This window comes from Drosophila albomicans, chromosome 4, assembly GCF_009650485.2.
Source record: "Drosophila albomicans strain 15112-1751.03 chromosome 4, ASM965048v2, whole genome shotgun sequence".
NCBI lineage: Eukaryota > Metazoa > Arthropoda > Insecta > Diptera > Drosophilidae > Drosophila > Drosophila albomicans.
Window position 1 is genome coordinate 1,632,688 of NC_047630.2, and position 22,368 is coordinate 1,655,055.

General features: G+C 36.9%; 2 long non-coding RNA genes across 2 annotated transcripts; one reads left to right on the top strand and one right to left on the bottom strand.

Annotated features, from left to right (window-relative positions):
• The first annotated feature begins 482 nt into the window (after positions 1–482).
• LOC117573238 (uncharacterized) lies at positions 483–6,402 on the top strand. The gene is made up of 5 exons (XR_004572685.2): positions 483–577; positions 1,577–3,059; positions 3,142–5,085; positions 5,149–5,740; positions 5,802–6,402. It is a non-coding gene; the product is annotated as an uncharacterized LOC117573238 (long non-coding RNA).
• Positions 6,403–14,213: 7,811 nt separating this feature from the next.
• On the bottom strand, positions 14,214–15,100 carry LOC117573237 (uncharacterized). The gene is made up of 3 exons (XR_004572684.2): positions 14,812–15,100; positions 14,592–14,752; positions 14,214–14,530 (listed from the first exon to the last, which is right to left on the bottom strand). It is a non-coding gene; the product is annotated as an uncharacterized LOC117573237 (long non-coding RNA).
• Between the last annotated feature and the right edge of the window lie 7,268 nt (positions 15,101–22,368).

Here is a 22,368-nt window from a genome sequence, read left to right on the forward strand (position 1 = left end):
TAATTTTTTGTGCTCATTTTGTATGGGGCTGGAGCTGAGGTTATCGTACTTTTCCTGAAATATCTCAAAAACGAAAAGTTTTAAAATTATGAATTTTTGAGGGTATATTTATAAAACAATACTTTATAACTTGTCATAAGCATAAGAAATTTTCAGGCCAACATCGATGTATCGTTGTTGGCTCCGATGTTTTTGCACCTCTACCGATTACTCGTGTTTGAAACTTGTTCGTCGGCATTGAATTGGAAAGAAAAGTTCAATACATATACCCGACGCAAACGGAATAAATCAAACAGAGTACTGAATCAGTACTCGAGTATGAGCAAAAATGTCTTACTCGTTGCAGTTCTCCGATATCGAAATATCAATATATCGATATTTTTGGAAAACGATTTATTTATATCGTAATATTGTTTGCCGAAATGAGTACGTGATATTTTTTTTTGATATTTTCAGATTTTTGTGCGTTGGTCACTCGGTGATCTTAAGTGAAGAAATTGCAACGCAGCGGTGAACGACCAAAACAAAAAAAAATGGATTTCTGATAAAGACCATGACCATGATACAATTATAGAAGGTAGTCTCGTGCTTGCGCTTGCGTCGAAAAGCGAACATACTTTTATGGCGACACCTTAGTTTCAATATTTTTTTGATTTAAAATTTCAGTCTTGCGACAAAATTGACGTGCACTAGCTGCTTGTCAGCGAGGCAACTGCTCGTTGCAGAACTTCACATGCATTCACATACTAATATAGTCGAGCATGTAGATATGTACATACACGCATACATAGAAACGAAAGCAGAGCGCCACGAAATACGCTCGTGCTCATCGCTCCGCATTTGATCTGCGACTGAACTGAGTGTGTTACGCAGTGCTGCCAATTTGGATTTTTTCCCGTCAATACTGGTTTTTTTTTAAGGATAACTGCGGGAAAAATTTGTGAATTGCGGGAATTGTGAAAAGCGGGAATTCTGACTGTTTTAGAGATTCAGTTGGCTTTTTCCCAACTTTTTTTTGTGTTAACACAAAAGTACAAAAAAATGCCTGTAAAATATCTGCAGAAGATATTAAATTATTTTTTTGCAACCTTTTAATGGAAAATTCTACTTGACCATTATTTGACTTCAAAGTGCTTGCAACAGCAAAAGCTCTTAAGCTTTTACGGTATCTGAAATGAGTCTGTGTTGGCAACACTTAATTTGCATCGAAGTTATATTTGAACAGCACTCTTAAACTTACGATGTCTTTGTATTCATCAGCGTTTACAGTGTTTATTGTATATTGGTTGAATTAAATTAAATTAATATGTCATACGCAAATGAGACAGACTAAGAAAATAACGATAAAATAATGGAAATCTTTATCTTTTGAACAAAAATGAACTTAATAAATTATTTTTTTAAGACAATTTTCTCTTTTTTGATACTTTTTTTTTTCTTTTAAACAAAAATGAACTTAGCAAATTGTTATTTTTGTAGACATTTTTTCCCTTTTTTGATACATTTGTTTTTAACTTTTTTGGATTTTTTTTATAATTTTGTAGAGCTTTTTTCTCCATTCCTTCCGTCAAAACAGCTTTTTTTGATGGTCATAGGTTGGCAGCACTGGTGTGACGTACGTCACACGTTAGAACTTCGAATTTTCGAATGAGCCGAAGAGGCTCTGGTGTTCGAATCACAGCGCTCGGCCCGACTGGGATCGCCATAATTGTGTTTTTAAAGGTAGGTTTTTTTGTATGAATTGACGCATCTATGTATTGTATGGTTAGTGCCATTATTTTGACTGTTTGACATACCTATGTATTGGTAAGTTAGTGCAATAATTCTGTTTTTAAGTATGGTCATGCATGTTTCTAAAAAGTCGATAATTTAAGAAATGTCATCGATATTTTTGCAGGTCTGTCGCAATTTTGTCATTTTTAAAATATCACTTTAACGATATGTTCTGCTAAGTAAGATCAAAAAAAGAAACAACAATAATATACGAAAACAATTTGTGACGCACCATATTGCGCCTCAATAAATATATAAATAATATATACCAGAGCCTTTTCACTCAGTCACTCGAAAACATACGGTCACTCAGATAGAGCCAGCTGTGCCGAGTTAACAGCGCATGAGCAACGTATGTATACAGAGCCAATCGAGTTAAACAGCGCATGCGCAACGTAAGCAGCACCAATCGAGTAACAGCGCATGTGCAATGTAAGCAGCGCCAATCGAGTTAACAGCGCATGTGCAAATTTAGGCGAAAGGAAAACAAAGCGAGTTAGCAGAGCCAAGACCTTGACCTATGTAAATAAAAGCGAGAGTAAGAGGATTAGAATCCAGTGGTGCGTAGACCTTTGCTCGCGAGTGTCAAGAAAAGTGAAGTTGTCTTTTCCAAAAACTGCAAAGTGCAAATAACGACCACGAATTTCACCCCGCAGCCAAGGCATACCCCGATTGTGTTTTATTCGTAGACAATATACAAGTTTTCTTCCAGTCCCGTCATGTGTAGACACAAGATGCGAAAAGACTTTATCACTTCGTTTTGCCGTATATGCGGAACTGATTATCTACAAGACTCGTCGAGTATAAATTCTGTTCGAGAAAAGTAGGCGTTAGGGAAATTTCGCGTTGCGCTAAGAGGGCGCGTCTGGTGTATACACCAGACTCAATGCAAGAAGCATTCTACAAGACGAGTCATCTAACGATCTACAGAAAATTCTTGCAGTCTCGGTCTTGGCATGACACGAAACACAATTGGGACTCTGCAGGTACGTTCAAGCTTGATGCTTGATACTTCCCAATTGTGTTTCGTGTCATGCCAAGACCGTGACTGCAAGACATTCCTGTAGATCGCTAGATGAATCTTCTTGTAGAAAGCTTCTTGCAATGAGTTTGGTGTACGCGCCCTCTTAGCGCAACGCGTAATTTCCCTAACGCCTACTTTTCTCAAAAAACTCTGCAAATTTACGTAAACAAGTGAAATTTTGTGTATCATGCGTCATTTGTTTTGTGAGTGCTGTACGAGAAAGTTAATTTTTTCCTGCGCGTCTTTTATAAAACAATCAGAGGTAAGTTGTTAATATTTTTAAACTGCTATTCTAATTTGATTTAAATTAAGAAATATATTTGTATTTGTATTTATATTTACAGTTCTGAGGACCACGAAAGAGATATGTTGGATGATAAAAATAGAAACTACAATGCATTATCCAGGGCGAAGAATATAGAAAACGGCGAAATAAATAAAATTTTTCTTTTAGCTACTAGATTATTTAGTTATAAGTAAAACTGTTTAGATAATATATAATTTTAAGTACTCATTGTTTTAGTTTAAATAAATTTAATTGGAAGTACAATAAACATTTTATTTACTGCATATATTTTTGAGAGTATTTTTATTTTGCATATTCCAAACTACGCACTAGAATCTAAGCACAGATTTTCTGCCAGAGTTGGACCACATATTTTCTACAAGAAACGTCGAGTACAAATTCTGCCAGCGCAGCCGAGGGAAATTTAAATTTCCCTTTGGCAGAATTTATACTCGACGTTTCTTGTAGAAAATCAGTTCCGAGTATACGGCAAACTGAAAGGATAAATTCTTTTCTCATCTTGTGTCTAGACAAGACGTGAGTGGAAGAAAACTTGTATATTGTCTACTACTAAAACACAATTGGGAATTGTTTATACATTGCTTCCTCCCCGCTGCCCCCCCTTTCGATCATATGCGATTACGCATACCTAATAAGAATTGTTTTGCATAATCCCGTTAGAGTGCGACGACGCACTGTCTTTCGTTGTCTTTCTTTTCGCACAACGCACGGAACTTTACCGTTAGCTGTAGTAGTGTGACTACAGACTACTACAGTCGACGATGGAATAGTGTGTATAGTGTAATTGGACCAGTGTGATTACACACATCAGTGTGATTACACACATCAGTGTGATTACACACATCAGTGTGATTACACACATCAGTGTGATTACACACATCAGTGTGATTACACACTAGCAACCATTTCACCTACGCCGCGCGTCTCGTTTTTCCTCTCATCAGCGCAAAGTACAGAATTCTTTCTTTAGCTGTGGTAGTATGACTACAAATTACTACAGTCAACGCTAGAATAGTGTGTATAGTGTGACTGTGCCAGTGTGATTACACGCCAACACCCGTCTCACCTACACCGTACCCCTCAGTTTTCGATCGTCCGCGCAAGACACAGATCTCTCCAATTAGATGTAGTAGCGTGACTACAAACTACTACAGTCAACGCTAGAACAGTGCGTACAGTGTGACTGGGCCAGTGTGATTACACGCTAGCAACCATTTCACCCACGCTGCGTTTCTCGTTTTTCTATCGTTCGCGCGAAACACAGGATCTTCCCGTTAGCTGAAGTAGTGTGACTACAAACTACTACAGCCAACACCGGAATAGTGTGTACAGTGCAACGAAATCAGTTTGCTTACGCACTGACACCCGCGCCGTACTCCTCGTGTGGTGGTACTGTGTCTATATCCACCCAAAAAACAATGGCACATTTCAATCGACGTTGGACCTGAGGACAATCCCAGAAGTATGTATACAAATATTTTCGTTAATTATCCAGAACCCGTGAAATAATAAATAAAGAAATTCAAAACCAGCTACTGTCTTTCCTTTTTCATCGAGATCTCCGATCTTATATGTTACCCATTTCGGAGATTATTATATATTATTATTATTATATTTATTAATTTATATACGCGTATCGCTACTTCGATTTCCGGTAGGTGAGCATCCATCCCGGTGGTCCTTCTCTAAATACGCTCTCATATCACGGTCCGGTTTACGAGTTCAGCGGCATTACTTTGGGGTGAATATATCGACGTGCGCATGTGAGTGATTCTGATGCTTTGATCATCGTCCTAAACGATTCGGAAATAAATTGTCGTCTGTTGTCGGAGTGTAACCCTCCGGCACTTCGAATTTCAAGAATACCTCGTGAACCAGGAAAAAAAAGTAAACTTGCAAAAATTATACACAACTATGAAGATACAAGCATGCTCACGTATGGATTAAGAAGTCGATGTAAAATTTCTGGAATGGGTGATCGGTAAGTATTTCTTTTCCAATGCCGGCCTGCGTTGAATAATTCTGTGATTTGGTCTCCTTGCAGGTTGCACATCCCCGTAAAAAGTCTTGAATATGCGCTTTCTGTATTAGACCAGTGAGTGAGTCTGGTATCCCCAGCTTCCAACTCGCCTGAACGCTCTCCAGAAATCATTTTCCAAATAAACTTTCTGTTTCAAATCGGGGCACATGAAGAATATTATCTACACCGACCTGTCGCCGTACGACAATGACAGATTGACTAGACCCAGGATTGGACGGTTGGCTCCTGCAGCACATGGTAATTCATCTTGTCGACAAGCTCTCGACACCCTTGCCCCAGCTGACTAACGGACATGCCGGTCCACCGATGATAATATAAAAAAAGACTCAAGGATCTTTGTTCTTCACTCTTCGAACCACTTCTTTCTCTGTTTGTTAACCTTTGCTGACGAAAACGAGCGCGTGCCTTCATAACGCGATTCGTGGCCAGCGAAAATTGACAGATTGCGCACTAAGCATATCGGGTTTGCCGCACTGAAGCACTTCTCTCCAAGGACATTGGTACTGTCTCTGCAAAAATTCGTTGCGAAAGACAAAATCCTCCACAGCGTGTCTGGAATCTGCACCATCGAATCGAAAGTCCACTTCAACTTCTGGTACGTTCGGTCTCTCGTCGACTCCGTTCCATCCTTAATTCATCTGTTCTTCCGTCTCCAGTATCTGGACGCATGTTGCCATTGGGATTCTGTCAGTTCACTGCGTGCGGATCGCACCCAACTTCAGGACTACTCGGTATATACTTCGAACGCGGCAAAGGACATTGTATGGTCGGCAATGGCATTAGACATCGATTTTGGCTGCAACGTGGCGGGTTCAATCGTCTCTGCGGCCGGATTACCTCCCGCACCAGCTTCATCATCTCCATGAACGCGTATCGACGTCAGAATCCCCTCCTGCAGCGAGCTCCTATAAGTCGCGGCTTTGGTGGATGACTATGTTGGCCCGTATCCGCCGAATTGCTAGCTGCTGCCGTTCCTACTCAGGTTGCTACTGTTGGTGGGCACTGGAGTCTCTGTGGTTAAGCTCCCGGTTGAAAGGTCTTCTTCTCCAACAGTATGGGAATCCTCTGCTTACCTCCTACTAAATGCTGTAGGTTCCCCGATGCTCCATATGTTTTACAACTCTCAGACATTTTTACAACTATCAATCTACCACTACGGTGAAACTCTGTCGTAAGCCAATTCACTAAATACTAAAAGAAAATACTACTACAATAAATAAATAAATACGTACCCTTAGAGATAAATAAACGACTCACCACTCATGACAACAACAATTTGCCATTTTATTTTACATTAACAAGGAGGGGAGAGAAAAACTTCACACTCAGGCATGCTCCGGTTTTCACTTTTCGTTTTCGTTTTGGGACCAAAACCGAGATTTTCGTTTTTAGGTGCTCCGGTTTTCACACGTTTTTGGTCATCGTTTTGCTATCGGAACGTTTCATTTTTTACTGCTAAAACAGCTGACTTGTGTTTTGGTTAAAAGTAAACAACGCGAAAAAATGTCTTTTGTATGTCCAATTTCGTGCGTGGATTGAACTCACTCAGGATTTTTTTATCCTGCATAGTTTATTTATGCTTCCCCTGAATGAAATATATTTGCCTTTTGTCTTTTTTGCAAAGAAAGATTTGAAACTTTCTTTAAAAAAATCAGTTGAACGGCAATCAGCTGTTTCCCATAAAAAATGGGGATGCCACCTTTTTGAATGCATTTCATTCCGGTTATTCCAACAATTTTTTTTATAAAATTTTAACACATAAGTAATTAAATTAAATTAATTAATTTTTAAAAAACATATTTTACCCAACTTCAACAAATTTATCTCCATCCGTTTGATTATACAAGTATTTTTAACTTGCTTTTTCATTCTATTATTTTATTTTAATTGGTTGCTGTCGCAACAAGTTTATGTTTATAATATAATATGGTCTTTATGTGAATGCAATAGGATCTTTTGGAAGATAGGGGAAATAATTACGAGAATGTGTCACGTACGAGAAATGAGTGTGGCAGTGGATATGTCACTCCCCTAACCTATATAAATTAGCTTGTCCTCAAGCGTTTAATTCAAGGTAAATAAGCGATATGTGGGCCCTCATATCTCACTCCCTGCGAGCTTCGGCAGAAGAAGTGCTTGGATTCCAGCGTCCTCTAACAAGGAATCCATGGTACGATCAGGAGTGTCATGACGCAACAGCTGCAAAGGACGCCGCCTACAGAAGAACACTGCAGGCTAAGGCGACACGAGCCATTGTGGATGGAATGAAGGAATGAAGCACTTAACTTCTACCAGAGGGTCAAGCGTCTGACCCAAGGATTTAAGACTGGTGAAGTGGCGTGCAGGGACGATGATGGAAATCTTGTCACAAAAGCAGAGGTCGTGCTGAGGTTATGGAGGGATCACTTCTCGAGTCTGTTGTCTGGCTCAAGCACAGACTCCGAAGACTATGATCCACGAGCCCCTATCTATGGCACTGATATTGAAGTGCCAATCCAAAGTCATATTGAAGTAAAGGGTGCAATCCAACGGCTTACAACAAGTCTGCAGGTGCTGCGGCCTGCCGGCAGCTGGTGATATGTTGGTAGGGAGCATGCACCAACTAATCAGAGCATGCCCGAAGATTGGAACCTCAGCATGATCTGTCCCATCCTGAAGAAGGGTGATGCCACGGTGCACACCAACTACCGCGGAATTAGTCTTCTTCCAGTTGCATACAAGGTCCTAACGAGCCTATTGTGTGAAAGACTGAAACCCCATGCTGAAGCACTGATTGGACCTTATCAGTGCGGGTTCAGGCCTGGCAAGTCCACTGTTGACCAGATTTTCACCTTGCGCCAAATCCTGGAGAAGTCTTACGAAAACCAGATCGACACGTACCATCTCTTCGTCGACTACAGAGCCGCATTTGATAGCCCCCGGCGAGATCGCCTATATGCCGCCATGTCTGAGCTTGATATACCAGCAAAGCTGACTAGACTTTGCAGAATGACATTGAGCAACACCATCAGCTCTGTCAAGGTAGGAAGTGGCCAATCCGAAACCTTTACTACCAAGTGTGGCCTCAGACAAGGTGACTCGCTGTCTTGTATACTCTTCAATATTTTAATGGAGAGTATTATAAGAAAGGCTGGTGTGCATCGGACGGGCACGATATTAACCGACAGATGTGTCCAGCTCCTTCGTTACGCTGATGATATTGATATCATTGACCGCACCAAGCGTGATGTCACACGAGCCTTCGGGGCTATTGAAAAGGAATCAGCAAAAGTAGGACTAGCAGTGAATATGGAGAAAACAAAGTTTATGGTGTGCTCTAGCAGAGAATCGCGGCGTCTTGACTCTCAGCTGACTGCAGAGAACTATAGCTCTGGGTCCGTCAAGGAGTTTATCTACCTAGGCACTGCTATAACAAGCACAAATGATGTCAGTCTGGAGATTAAGCGGAGAATAACACTTGCCAACAGGTGTTACTTTGGGCTCAGTAGGCAGTTTAATAGTAGAGCTCTCTCTCGACGCACGAAAACCACACTCTACAAGACGCTCATTCTTCCAGTACTCCTATATGGTGCGGAGTGCTGGACAGTGACGCAGTCAGATGCAGCTGCTCTTGGAGTGTTCGAGAGAAAAATTCTTCGCAAAATCTTTGGTCCAATCTGCGTGGACGATGTTTATCGCATCAGATACAACCACGAGCTGTATGAGCTGTACCGTGATGTTGACGTAGCCAGTCGAGTGAAATCTCAAAGACTTCGCTGAGTGGGCCACATTGCCCGTATGGATGAAGACGCTCCGGCTCGTAATATGATTGATGCGGTGATTGTTGGGACACGAAGGAGAGGACGACCCCGAACGCATTGGCAAGACCAGGTGATGGAAACCCTGTCCACACTTGGTGTTACCAACTGGCGAAGGCGCGCTCAGGACAGAGATGCGTGGAGGCACATTGCGCTTCAGGCCGAGACCCGATAAAAGGGTTGTCATCACCATATAATAATAATAACATAAGTGTGACTGGCTTTTCTGTAATTTCAAATTCAGCATTAGCACTTGTGTTCGTTTCATTTTTTCTTATATATTTTTGTATGATTGTGTTGAAAAGTGTTTTGATTTTCTTACTTGCTAAATATATAACAATAAGAATTAAGATTAATACAATTGTAATTGTTGAAAATTTGTAGATAATATTTTCCTTCTTGTTATACAAAATCATTTCTTTTGTTTCGGTGTATGATAATGTTCTATTTTAGTTACATTGTATTCTGTAAACATAAGTGTTGTGAAATGTTGGGCTCCATTTGATAATTTTAAATTTTTTAATTCGATTGTACAATTACATATTTTGATTATTCTATCCTTTTCAATATAAATTGTTACAATTTTGGTTTAGTTTGGTGCGTGTTATATTCCAAGTTATTACAATACAGTAGAATCTGGTTAAAACGACTCCGCTTATAGTGTCCGCTTATTGCGACGAAAAGTCGATGGCTTGGTTGGTCCCCATACAACCTTATATAAAAGGGCCTCCGCTTAGTACGTCTCCGCTTTTAGCGACAAACCGCTTATACCGACGAAATTTTTCACAATTCAACCGGATATTGCGACAAAAAAAAAATACAGCGAAATAATGCCAACAAATTGAAGTATCAAACGACGCTGTCATAAATGTATGCATTTATCAGTGATTGGCACTCTTGCTTGTGTGCGTAGGAGCGACACCAAGGTTCTTACATTCTCACTACTCTCTGTTAGTTTTAGCTGACGCCTTAGCTTATGCTAAGGAACATGCAGGTATACGATTTATTATGGAAAAACCATGCTATTAAATTAAATTTATAAATTTTTTGTTTTGTTTAAAAATTAATTTGCTTTATCTTAAAAACCAATTTCGAATATGGCAACCATAAAAAAAAACAAAACAAAAATAAATGTTGCTCCTTTCGGTTAGTGCGTCTTCCGGGTATAACGACGTAAAATTGTCGGTCCCTTGAAAGTCGCTATAACCGGAATCTACTGTATTTGGTTTTAATATTTGTATAAGGTCTTGTTTGCAACTGGTGTTTCTTGTTTTATTATATTTGCAATGCATTCATTTCATTTCTTTGAAATAGTATTTGAAACAAAGTTATTAAAAAATGTCCCTTCAATATTTTCACTAATCTGTCATTTCCGTCTGCATATAGAATTATTTGGAAAGTTTTAACTTCGAGATTGCTAAGTGGTATATGAGACATCAGAAAATTTTCATTTGTAATTGGATTGAACCATGCTGAAGTTTTTATATCAATTAATTTTTCATGATTGAAATGAGCTATTTGATCATGTTTAAATAGTTTCGGATTAAAGATACCTAAGCGGGTTAATTGTAGTATTTGCTTTTGTTAATTGCTTTCTTCTGTTAAAATTTTGATTTATAATGGGTGACTTTTCTTCCTTTGTTTGTTTCTTCAAAATGTTTATCATGTTTTATGCTTTCTTTTATGATTAAAGGTGTATAAAATTGTTTCAAATTTTGTTAATTTGTTTTCTACATCATCGTGTTTTATGGAACCTTTCTATGTCGGATATTCCAGATTTGCTTGTGGTAATGTTAATTTTTATATTTTCTTCTTGTTACCAAATTTGCAAAGCTGCACTTATAAATGCTGAATCATTATCTCCTTTTATATCTAAGGGTTTTCAAATTTCATTGAAGTAAAGCTCTTTTGGCTTCTAACCAATCTCTGCTTTGAACGTCTATTAATGTTACGAATTTCGTATATATGTTACATCTATACAAGAAATAAATTGTATTTTATCGATCATATAGAAATCTATTACATATTTATCTCTAACGTTAAGAACTTCAGGTGTTATTTCGAAAGTGAGTTTTGTGAGTCTATGTTCATTTTTAGCTATATCACAAACTTCATTTCTGATAATCAGGGTAATAGTATTTTACTTTGAACCAATTAATTGTTTTTCAATTCCTGGATGTAAAAGTTTTTTATGTGTTTTCAATATCAATTCTTCCACTTCCGCCCCCGCAAATCAAAAAAATCGAATAACAAGCGTACCTTTAAAGCTAGAGTTGCGAATTTCAGTATATACAATAATAACTGTAGTAGTTATGATTCCTGATTTGGTTGCGATCAGATAAAAATTGTCGAAGTTATTAAATAAATACTTTTGTATGGGCAAAAACGCCTACTTACTAGGGGTCTTAGTATCTTGGCTGACAATCTGGTATATTGTGCCGTCAATGATATATTTTGAATGCGGTACTATATCGATATATCAAATATACCATTTGGTATATTTTCAGGATTTTTGCAGTATTATCGGTATATTTTGTGAAAAATACCGAAAAATATATTTCTTTTATTCAAAATGGGTAGCGGGTATCTCACTTTCGAGTACACTCGACTGTAGCTTTCTTTCTTGTTTCAATTTAATTTGCGGTAAAATCCGCATAAACCTAGAAATGACTTGATTTTTTTGACGTTTACGGTATTGGAAAATGAACAATAGCTTTGATTTTGATTGGGTTTGGTGCCTTCCGTGGTAATTAATTCATTTATTCATTAATTCATAAATTCATATTTGTCCAGTTATAGTTTCAAGTTGACTTCTCGAAGCTTTGAGAAGACTTTAGAAAGGGATGATATGTATATGTTTCTCCAATAAAGTGGAGTAGATAATGATTTCATCTAGATATACAAGACAATCTTTGAAGATCAAGTCTTCAAGAAAGTTATTCATACAGCGTTGAAAAGTCGCTGGACCATTTTTGAGCCCAAAGGGCATACGAGTGAATCCCTTAGCAAGATCGATTCTAGTAAAATGTTGTCTTTGCCAAATAATTAATTAATTTATCTAGAATCTCCATGTTAGGTATGGGAAATTTATCATCAAGGGTTATTTCGTTGTAGTCAATGACTAACCGGAATTTTTGTTTGCCTGAAACGTCTATTTTTTTAGGAACAATCCAGAGTGGAGAACAATAAGGGGATTTAAGCTTTCTAATAATACCCTGTTCCATCATCTCATTGACAAAGTGACAAAGTCTACTACAAAGACCGAAAAATATACATATGTATTTTCCGATAGTTCGGTGATGCCATTTATTGTTTGGACTTTTATTGAATTTTTATTTACTTTAAAACCGAAAAAATTTTTTTAATGAGATTTATGGAAGAACCTGTATCAATGATACACTTTAGGTTTTCCGAATTCATTTTTATTTTTATCTAAGGAGTATTCTGCATTTGGGTCCGAGGCACTTTGATGAACATTTTCACCTGCCTCTATTTTAAATTGACCACTTTGGCTCTTTCTTTGTCTTTTTACAGGTAGGTTAGACCCAAGACTATTTGAAGTGTTTCCTGGATAATTATTAGGATTCTGGCTTTGAGCTTCTTTTAGCTTCTGTTCGAATTCCTGATGAAGGTTTTGATTACTTGAGCTTTGATTCAAATAATTATTTTGAGGTTTAGAATTTGACTGATCATTCGAATAAGAATTGTTGGGTGTATAGTTTGCATAAGATCTGTTATTATTTCTTTTATTATTGTTTTCACTTTTCATAAGATTCATAAACTCCCTCTTGTTGCGCAATTAATTTACTTATTGTAGTAATGTCAAAAGGTGGACTTGGGCTGTCCTCAGAGCCTCTCCCTCCAGCTTTCTCTCAATGGCTCCGAATATTACGATATTCTGTATAACGCATCTCGTTGGGTACAATGATCGAATGAAATCTATCCTTTTGATGAATGCTGATAGGTTCTCAGCTCAATTATTCAAGTGCGCTTCGGAAAGTTTAACGGTTTATAATTATGTTTTTTGCTTGCACACGTGGGTTTTAGTACGGGTTTTTTTTTGGTTACTTTCTACGCGTTAACCTTTGGGCAATGTTAGAAGCCTTTAACGGTCACGAAAGTTTGTTGATTCAGTACTTTTGAAACATATCCTACCGGTTTTTCGCGTTACACCAATGGTAAAAAAATAAAACAAACGATTTTATTTTAATTTACTTATAGATGAACTTTATTGGGGTCTCAAGAAAGCGGGCTTCGCGTCTTGTTTGAGAAAAGTGTCCTTAAAAACTGACTTTACAATATGTTGAGTTTGAACAAGAAACTTCTTATTACGACTTAGAGCTAACATATGTGTAATATTTTGTGTAAGTGTTCGTGTTTTAATGCTGAGTCCTCAAATTGCAATGGAAATTTTTAATTGATCTTTGGGCTTCGAAAGTGGCGTTAAATGGATCTTTTTGTTTGTGACGATTGGTCTTTGTCGCGACAGGTTTATGTTTAGAATATGATCTAGATAGGAATCTTTTGGAAGATAGGGGAATAATTACGAAAATTTGTCACGTACGAGAAATGAGATGTGGTAGTGGATATGTCACTATATATGTATATGTAAAAAGAATATTAAAATTGAATATAAATGTTACGTTTTTAGATATCGTTTGTGCCAGCAATGTTGGGGGTTATCGAAATATCGCGAGGCGATAATATCGGGTAAGAAATGGTAAATCCAGGGGAGGGAAGTTTAAAAACTGCTCCTCCTGTTAAAGATGAGAGTAAAGGAGAAAGCCAACTTTTTTCACGGGAGGTTAGCATGTGGACTTTTCTGAGTCGAGGAGTGGAATTTCGAGCGAGGTTGGAGACTATCGGCCTGAATATCGTACTAGACGATCTTGACTGGGTTTTTTGTGTTCCGTCATCGAGAAGAGTTGAATCGAGTTCGAGTTGTACCGTTTACCGCCGTAAATAGAAATCAAATTTCAATTTAAATAAACCAACGCGCGCAACCAACGACAACAATCCCCACTGAACAGAAGTCCAAGCGAAGATAACCATAACGGCGAAAAGACACACGGCGCATTGACGACAAGCCACGAGGGACAAAAAAATGTAGAAATAAATATTTTATATCTATATGAAATACGACAACACACAACACTGAAGATAAAAGAATCGTATTTAAGTGTAAAAAAAATAATATAGAAAAGAGAACAAAATTTGAAAACTCACTTAAAAACTAAACTTTAAAGACTAGAGTAAAATTTAATTTAAATAAAAATAAAGTCTTTAAAAAATTATATCAAATTAACAAATTAAAATTAATTTTTTGTAAAAATGACAGAGTAGGGACGACAAAACACCTTCATACATACATACCTAGAAATTTACTTGCGGCGGGATTCATATATTTATATTTACTAATTTATACATATGCATATATTTGCCATCACCTCACCCGTATCGCCCCTTCACCGACCACCAAGAGCTCTTAGGTAGGTTCAGGTTGACAATGAAAAGTTGTCCTTTACGTCGTTGTGGCCGTTGTTGTTTCGCTCCGTTCCTATTTCGTTATTTGGTATTTTGTTTGTTATCTGTAAATAAATTAAATGTTAGTTAAAAAAGAAAATTCTTGAATAACATATTTGTAATTACGATGAACACGGTTGTGTGAGTTTTCTCATCATGGAGGGGAGGGGAATTCCACAGCGCTACGCCGGATGAGGAGCAACCACTGATGTAGTGGCCAACGCAAGGGAGATGGCGCCGATGTGGCCATCTCAGGCAGGATGGGTACGCCGGGGTCCAACTGGGCCCTATTCAAACATAAAAATGGATCAGTAAGTGTATTTATTGTTTTTTTCTTTGTACTCACCGTCGTCAATAGTTTGTTTTTACATTTCCTTTTGTTTTAGCTATTTTGTTTTGTTAGTGATGCGTTTCTTCTGTTTTAAAGCAGCTGTTTCGTATGCGGGCCAGGGATGGAACTCCACCTGAGTACCGATGAGCCAGCCGGCGCGGCCCCAGGGAGGACAAACAGTCCGTAACATAAATTAAAAATAAATAGCTTACTTGTTTCATTTGGTTATTTTCTGCAAGTACTTAGAGTCCCGCCAAAATCTAAAGTGTGTTATTTAACACTATTGTGTTCCGTCGTGAGTCGACTGATGCCCGATTGGTTTCGCACTGGTTCCAGCTACTCCAAGCACCTACGCAATGAACGTATTTTGGTGGGTTGACGAAAGGTTAATTTTCTTAAAATCCGCGACTAGGGCTTCCACAAAATTGCTCCTCCTTATATACATATGTACATATGTATCTAAAAACGAATAATGCGCGTCTTGGCTAACATGACGTGACGTTTTGAAAACGAAAAAGTTGGTGCTCCCGTTTTCACTTTCACAAGATTCTTTCGAATTGTAAAACGAGAAATTTTTGTCTTGCCGAAATGAAAAGTAAATGCATTTTTCTATATTAAATCGGATCTTATTTGCAAAAGGAAAAAAAAAAACAAGTAAGAAAGCTACAGTCGAGTGTGCTCGACTGTGAGATACCCTCTACCCATTTTGAATAAAAACAATATATTTTGCGGTATTATTTAGGGTTGTCGAAAATTTTAAAAAATATCGTATCGATGATATTGTTTTTATCAAATAATATGATAATAATATTTCTAAATATCACCGAAAAATATTGATATATTTGATTTTTTTTAATAAAAATGTTTTTTCCTGGATAATGAAAAGAAAATAAGTTTTATAAACTTACATTTTTTAATTATATTTTTAATCAATATATATATATATATATACATGTCTTATGTCTTATATGTATCTAAATGTAACATCAAGCCCAATTGGCAGAATTTAAAGATTTTAAAAACACTCTTTACTTTACGTGTATGTCCGTCAAAAATTGCAAAAATTTCGCTATGCTTATTGCGCAAGTGCGACGACAGATTCGATGAATTACCGCTGGTTTTAATTGTTTTCTCACAATGAATGTACTTCGCGGTGCCGCCTGTTATGTTTGTGTAATTTGATTTAACATTCATTGTTCCCTTTATTCTTCTGTCAAATTTCAAATTTAATTTAAGTTTAAATTGAAAGTTTCAATCGACGCTTTGAATTTAGAGTGACCAAGGAAAAAATTTCAAAAAATATCAAAAAAAATATCGTGATTTCGATATTTGGGCAAAAAAAATACCACGATATAAATATATCATTTTTAGAAAAAAATATCGATATATTGATATTTTGACATATTATCAACAACCCTAGTATTATTCTCAAAACATACCAAAAATACTACAAAAATACTAAAAATATATATTTTGGGGTATTATTCTTAAAATATACCAAATATACTAAAATACTAAAAATATACCATAGGCGGCTCAATATACCAGATCGTCGGCCAAAGTAAATTAGACCCCTAGTAAGTAGGCGTTTTTGCCTATACAAAAGTATTTCTTTAATAACTTCGACAATTTTTATCTGACGCAGCCAAATTTTCATAAATACTATATGTAGTTATTATTGTATATACCAAAATTCGCAATTCTAGCTTTACAATTACGCTTGTTAATCAATTTTGATTTGCGGGGCGGAAGTGGGCTTGCCAAAAATTTGAAACAAACTTGCTCTGCGTGCAAACATAACAAATGCTGTCGAAAAACAATTATAGCTCTATCTCTTATAGTCTCTGAGATCTATGTGTTCATAAGGACAGACACACAGACGGACAGACGACAGAAGAATATATATACTTTATGTGGTCGGAGATGCTTCCTTCTACCTGTTACATACATTTTCTGCCGGCACAAAGTTATAATACCCTTCTACCCTATGGGTAGACCACCAGAAGATCAATTAGGCTTGTATATATTTTTAAAACGACTAATTTCTGACCCCACCTCAAATTTGCAAATAAAATTTTGCCGCGGGCAAGAACAATTTTCGTTTTGGTGAGCGTCCGATAAGTCCGACACCATGATTTATCGCCTAAGCTCCATAATTTTGGTGGAATGAAAAAGCAAGTTAAAAATACTTGTATAATGAAACGGATGACATTAAATTTGTTGAAGTTGGGTAAAAAAAAAAAAAACGTTGAAATCACCGGAATGAAATCCATTAAAAAGGTGGCATCCCCTTTTTTTGTGGGAAACAGCTGAGTCCCGTTCAACTGATTTCTTTTAAAGAAAGTTTCAAATTTTTCTTTGCAAAAAAGACAAAAGGAAAATATATTTCATTCACGGGAAGCATAAATCAACTATGCAGGATAAAAATATTCTTATGTGAGTTCTATCAACGCACGATATACGGAAGGCATTTTTTCGCGTTATTTACTTTTGACCAAAACACAAGTCAGCTGTTTCAGCAGTCAAAAATGAAACGTTCCGATATCAAAACGATGACCCAAAAACGAATGTCTCGGTTTTGGTCCCAAAACGAAAACGAAAAGTGAATACCGGAGCATGCCTGATAGTCATTAATCGGCAACTTTGATATATTGGGCACATTTTGGATGGGGCTGGAACTGAGGTTATTGATCCTTTCCCCAAATACCTCTAAAACGCCACTAAAGAAATTTATGATTTTTTGAGGATATATTCTCACTCAGTTTTTTTACGTTTCGAACCGAATTTTTTTCTTATGGGTTTTTACATTGGGCGAACGTAAAATTCGACCTGATCGGAAAAAAACCGAGGTTTTTTGATGGAGTGGGAATAGGCTATAATTAGTTAATATCTATCGATGTTGCGTTTTTTCGATAAACAACCAAAATATTAGCCAAAATAAGAATATGTTTTTGTACATATACATACATATTACAAACATATGTTTTTTTTTTAACTTTAGATGGTGTCGCGACATTTTTGTTTATGTTCATATATTGCTATGTTCTTTAATTGATTTACCACATATTTGTGTTTTGCATCATATTAACGAACTCGTTTTGAAACAATAAGATTCCTATAAAAGGTGGTAAATTTGATTAACAATATTCTTCATGCTTTTTGTGTTGTTGTATTAATTTTTTGGTTTCATTTTTTTTTTTGATATTTAATTTTTATATATTTTTTTTTTCATTAACCAAAATTTAACTCCAAAATTATATATATGTATAATAAATACATAATTATTTTTTTTGTGTATATCTACATATTCATCTGCATAAAAACATATATAATAATGATTTTATTTTGCCTATTAAATCTCTTACACGGAATTCCCCAGAAAAACATTAGACCCATGCATGTGTGTATTTCCCCGAAATTGTGAACCCTTGGCACAATTTCGACGAAATACACACATGTCACTTTTTATGATTTAATTACCTTTGTACACTTTAGATATGCGTCCCGATGCCTGTTTTTAAGGTGAGACAGCAAGTTCGACGAGTTGCCGTTCGTTTTTAGAATTTTACTGCAAATGTTGCAGGTTGCAGAATGATTTTTAACTTCCCGAAAAAAAACTATTTGCCGCGACCAATTAGGAAATATCAAAAATATATAAAAAAAAATCGCGATATTCGATATATCAGGGGAAAAAATATCATGATATAAATATTTATTTTTATAAAAAAAAATATCGATATATTATCAACAACACTAATTGCCATAGACAGATCCAAAGAATGAACAACGGTAAATTTCATAGTGTGATCGCTCCAGCTGTTCAAGTGTAAATAACATTTGGAGACCATTTAAAAAACTGTACGAAAATTTGTAAAATGGAAAACTTTTTAAATTTCAATACTTTGACGAAGATTAGGACAAAGTGGAGGAATTTCTCATATAAGATAGACCATTGCCAATAGCATTGAAATCGCCATCAGTTTGGGCCTTTGTATGAAGAATTGCTGACGACAATGTAATAAATAAATTACATATGTAAATACTTTTGCTTGTTGCTACTCGCACCTCAATGTCGTCAAATTTTCCTTCCACAACTCAAACAACATTTCTTCGTGAATGTCACTCGTTGAAATTGCTGGAATACGTATTTTTGGCTCACCTAAAAACTAAAAAATTTGTTTAAAAAAGCAAAATGAGTTTGTTCGACATTCATACATATGTACATACATACATACGTACATACTGATTTGCATGCTGTTACAGCGCGCACAAGTACTTCTGCGAGTGAAGTAATAGATTGGCAGGGCAGCGGTAGTCGCACTCAACATACCCTATCCTTTTCATTTTTTTCAAAGTGATATATTCTGTGTGTGCACTATAAGAGCAACTCTCAGCTCGATTGTCTGTGTATGGGTTTTACTCTAGCCAGTATTCAAACATACACAGACATACACACACACATACATACATACACACATAATATTCTTATATTATTTTTTTTCTGATCCAACAGCAATTAAAAAACAATTGAAACTATTGTCTTTTCTTTCAAATACCAATATATATATTTTTCTTTTTTCATCTTTGTGCTCTCTGGTATTTTTTGTACGATTGTTTTTTTTGTTGTTTTTTCAACGAACGTTTTTTTCCTATTTTTCTTTGTGACGGGAAATTTCCCCCACCCCCTTCCTTTTGTGTTCTTCGTCTGTGTCCACTACTCCCGTTCCCACTTGGGCGTAAAATACCACAGCGCTGCGTTTAGTATTTTTTCTAGTATTTTTGGTATTGTTATTTTTTGTTTGCTACGCTCTTTCCGTATCGTTTTTACTATCTGGGTCGATTTCAGGAAAAAAAAAAAACAATTTCCAATTGGAATTTTTTGGTATATGTAATAACCCGTGAATAACACTGAATATTGTTTTTATTTTATGTATATTATTTATTATTACTTTTAGTAAATGACACAAGTATTATATGCACTCTCGTCGATAGCTTGCGAACTTCTGCCCTGCATTTGAGCGCGAACCATCGTCCCTCTCTGCAGGGTCATCGTTGGCGCTCTCCGTTTCTACTCGCACCGGTTCCCACATCCCTCCTTTGTTTAACAGTTTGAGTTTTAAACCAGATCCAGATGATGTGTCGTATTGTTCGAGAGTATCCACCGACGATTGTTGGCGTGTCATCCCTAAATCCACCGCAGTCGATGCTAAATCCGTAAAGTCCTTTCTTGTACTCGAAACTGGAATTTTCTTTAGGTGACTAGCATCCCCTATAAGTGTTTTCCCTTCCCCTGTCAATTTAACAATGTCACCTTCACGCTCTAAGACTTCATATGTTGTGGTATCAAAATTTGGTGTCAACTTATTAGGGAACACTACATTCTTCATCAGCACCTGAATACTAATCTCTTTCGCTCCTCTCTTCTTATCTGCATATACTTTTCCTTTATGTTTTTGTATATAATCATTGTCTTTTTCTTCCGAGTCATGAGCTTCACCCAATGCGTCTTGTATGTTTGGAATTTTGTCCCTAAAAATTCTATTAATCATGAGTTCTGAAGAAGAGGTTGTACTGTGCGGGGTAACATTATGCATTAAAATGAACTGCTGAATGTCCTCTAGAAAGTTGGGTTTGTTGAGATGAGCTATTTTTAGCTTTTCACTAAAGATCGATTCATGTTTTCGACCTCGCCATTCGTCTAAGGCCAATATGGTGGGGTCCTTATTAGTTCGATGCCATTTGTGCTGCAGTATTGTTCGAGCAACGAACTAATATATTGTCTACCGTTATCCGTTCGCAGATATCTCGGAAACCCAATCGACAAAATATTTCTTTCATGGCTTCTATAATTGATTCCGATGATATAGATTGTAAAAATTTTAGTTCCATATTCCTGGAAATATAGTCGATAAATACGAGGACGTATTTACCGTTTGGAAGTGGGCCTAGTAAATCACTAGCTATAGAGTTCCATGGGCTTGTTGGTAAAGCAGTTTTTTGCATAGGAGCCGGTCTTGATGGCTGAGATACTAACATGCAATCTTTGCATGATTTCACAAAATTTTCCACATCTCGATCGATGCGTGGCCACCATACCTTTACTCTTAATCGACGCTTTATGGCTGATTCACCAGGGTGTCCTTCATGAGCTAGTTCTAGAACTCTTTCCCGCAGACTTTTTGGGATAATTAGTCGTGTTCCCCTCAATAGGATCTTTCCTAGCATCAAAATTTCGAAACGAAATGGGTAATAACTGTTTGATGTACTGCTTTCCCACGAGTTGGCATCCAAACAGGTCATCGCGCCAACAATTTCCTCATCAGAACTACTCTTTAGTGCTATTTCCGAAATGTCCAATGATGTAGGGACAGTGCATTCAACAACTCGAAATATGTTGTGTTTCGTTTTACGCCAATCCGAATTTGTTGATGGCAATTCACATAATCGAGATAGGCTATCTGAAATGTTTTCTTTACCAGCTTTATATATCACATTGAACTTAAAAGCTTGCAAGCGTAAAAGCCATCGCTCAATTCGTGCCGGCGGTTTTGAGGTTGGCTTAAAAATGGTTTCCAACGGCCTGTGGTCTGTCACCAATTCGAATTCCAAGCCTGTTAAATAAAAGTAGAACTTTTCAACAGCCCATACTAGAGCGAGACTTTCTTTTTCAGTCTGAGAGTAACGTTTTTCTACGTCGGATAGACTGCGACTTGCAAATGAAATAATTTTAGTATCTCCAGATGTGTCAAATTGAACTAGTACTGCTCTCAGAGCAACTGGGCTGGCATCCGCTATTAGACGTTTTTTTTTGTTTGGGTCAAAATATGTTAAGCTTGGTATTTTTGCTAAATGGAACTTTAGGTCTTCAAAGACTATTTTTCTATTTCGCCCCAATTGAATTTGCTTTCCTTTTTCGTCTTAAAGGCTCTGTGCAATTTGCCAGGTTGGGGATAAATTTACCAACGTAAGTAACAAGTCCTAAAAAACTTCGAGTCTCCTCCTTGTTTTTGGGATCTCTAAAAGAAAGGATTGTTTGGACTTTTTCACGATCCACGTCAATACCTTTACTCGACAGGATATGTCCCAGAAATTTCACTTCTTGCGTTTTCCAAACCCATTTTCCTCATTCAACACAACGTTATTTCCCTTCAAAACATCTTTGACTTTCTGAATTGCATCGTCATGGTCCTTCTCGCTGATTCCGAAAATAATTATATCGTCGATGTAGTTCATCACGTTCTTGCTAAAAGATAAGATAAAGTTCTTCGAGTCTTCTCTGGAAAATCTCTGGAGCAGAGTTAACGCCAAACATAAGCCTTTTATACCTAAATAGCCTACGTGGGGTAATAAATGAGGTTATGCTCCGGCTGGACTCATCTAACTTCAGCTGATGATATGCACTTTTTAGATCCAGTCGTGTGAAATATTTTGCGCCCTTTAACTTAGTCATAAAAGTGTCGAATATTGGTAATGGATAATTCTCTCTCAAGATTGCCTTATTTGCCAGCCTCATGTCGATGCATATTCTGATGTCACCGTTTTCTTTAAATGCTATGACCATGGGCGATATCC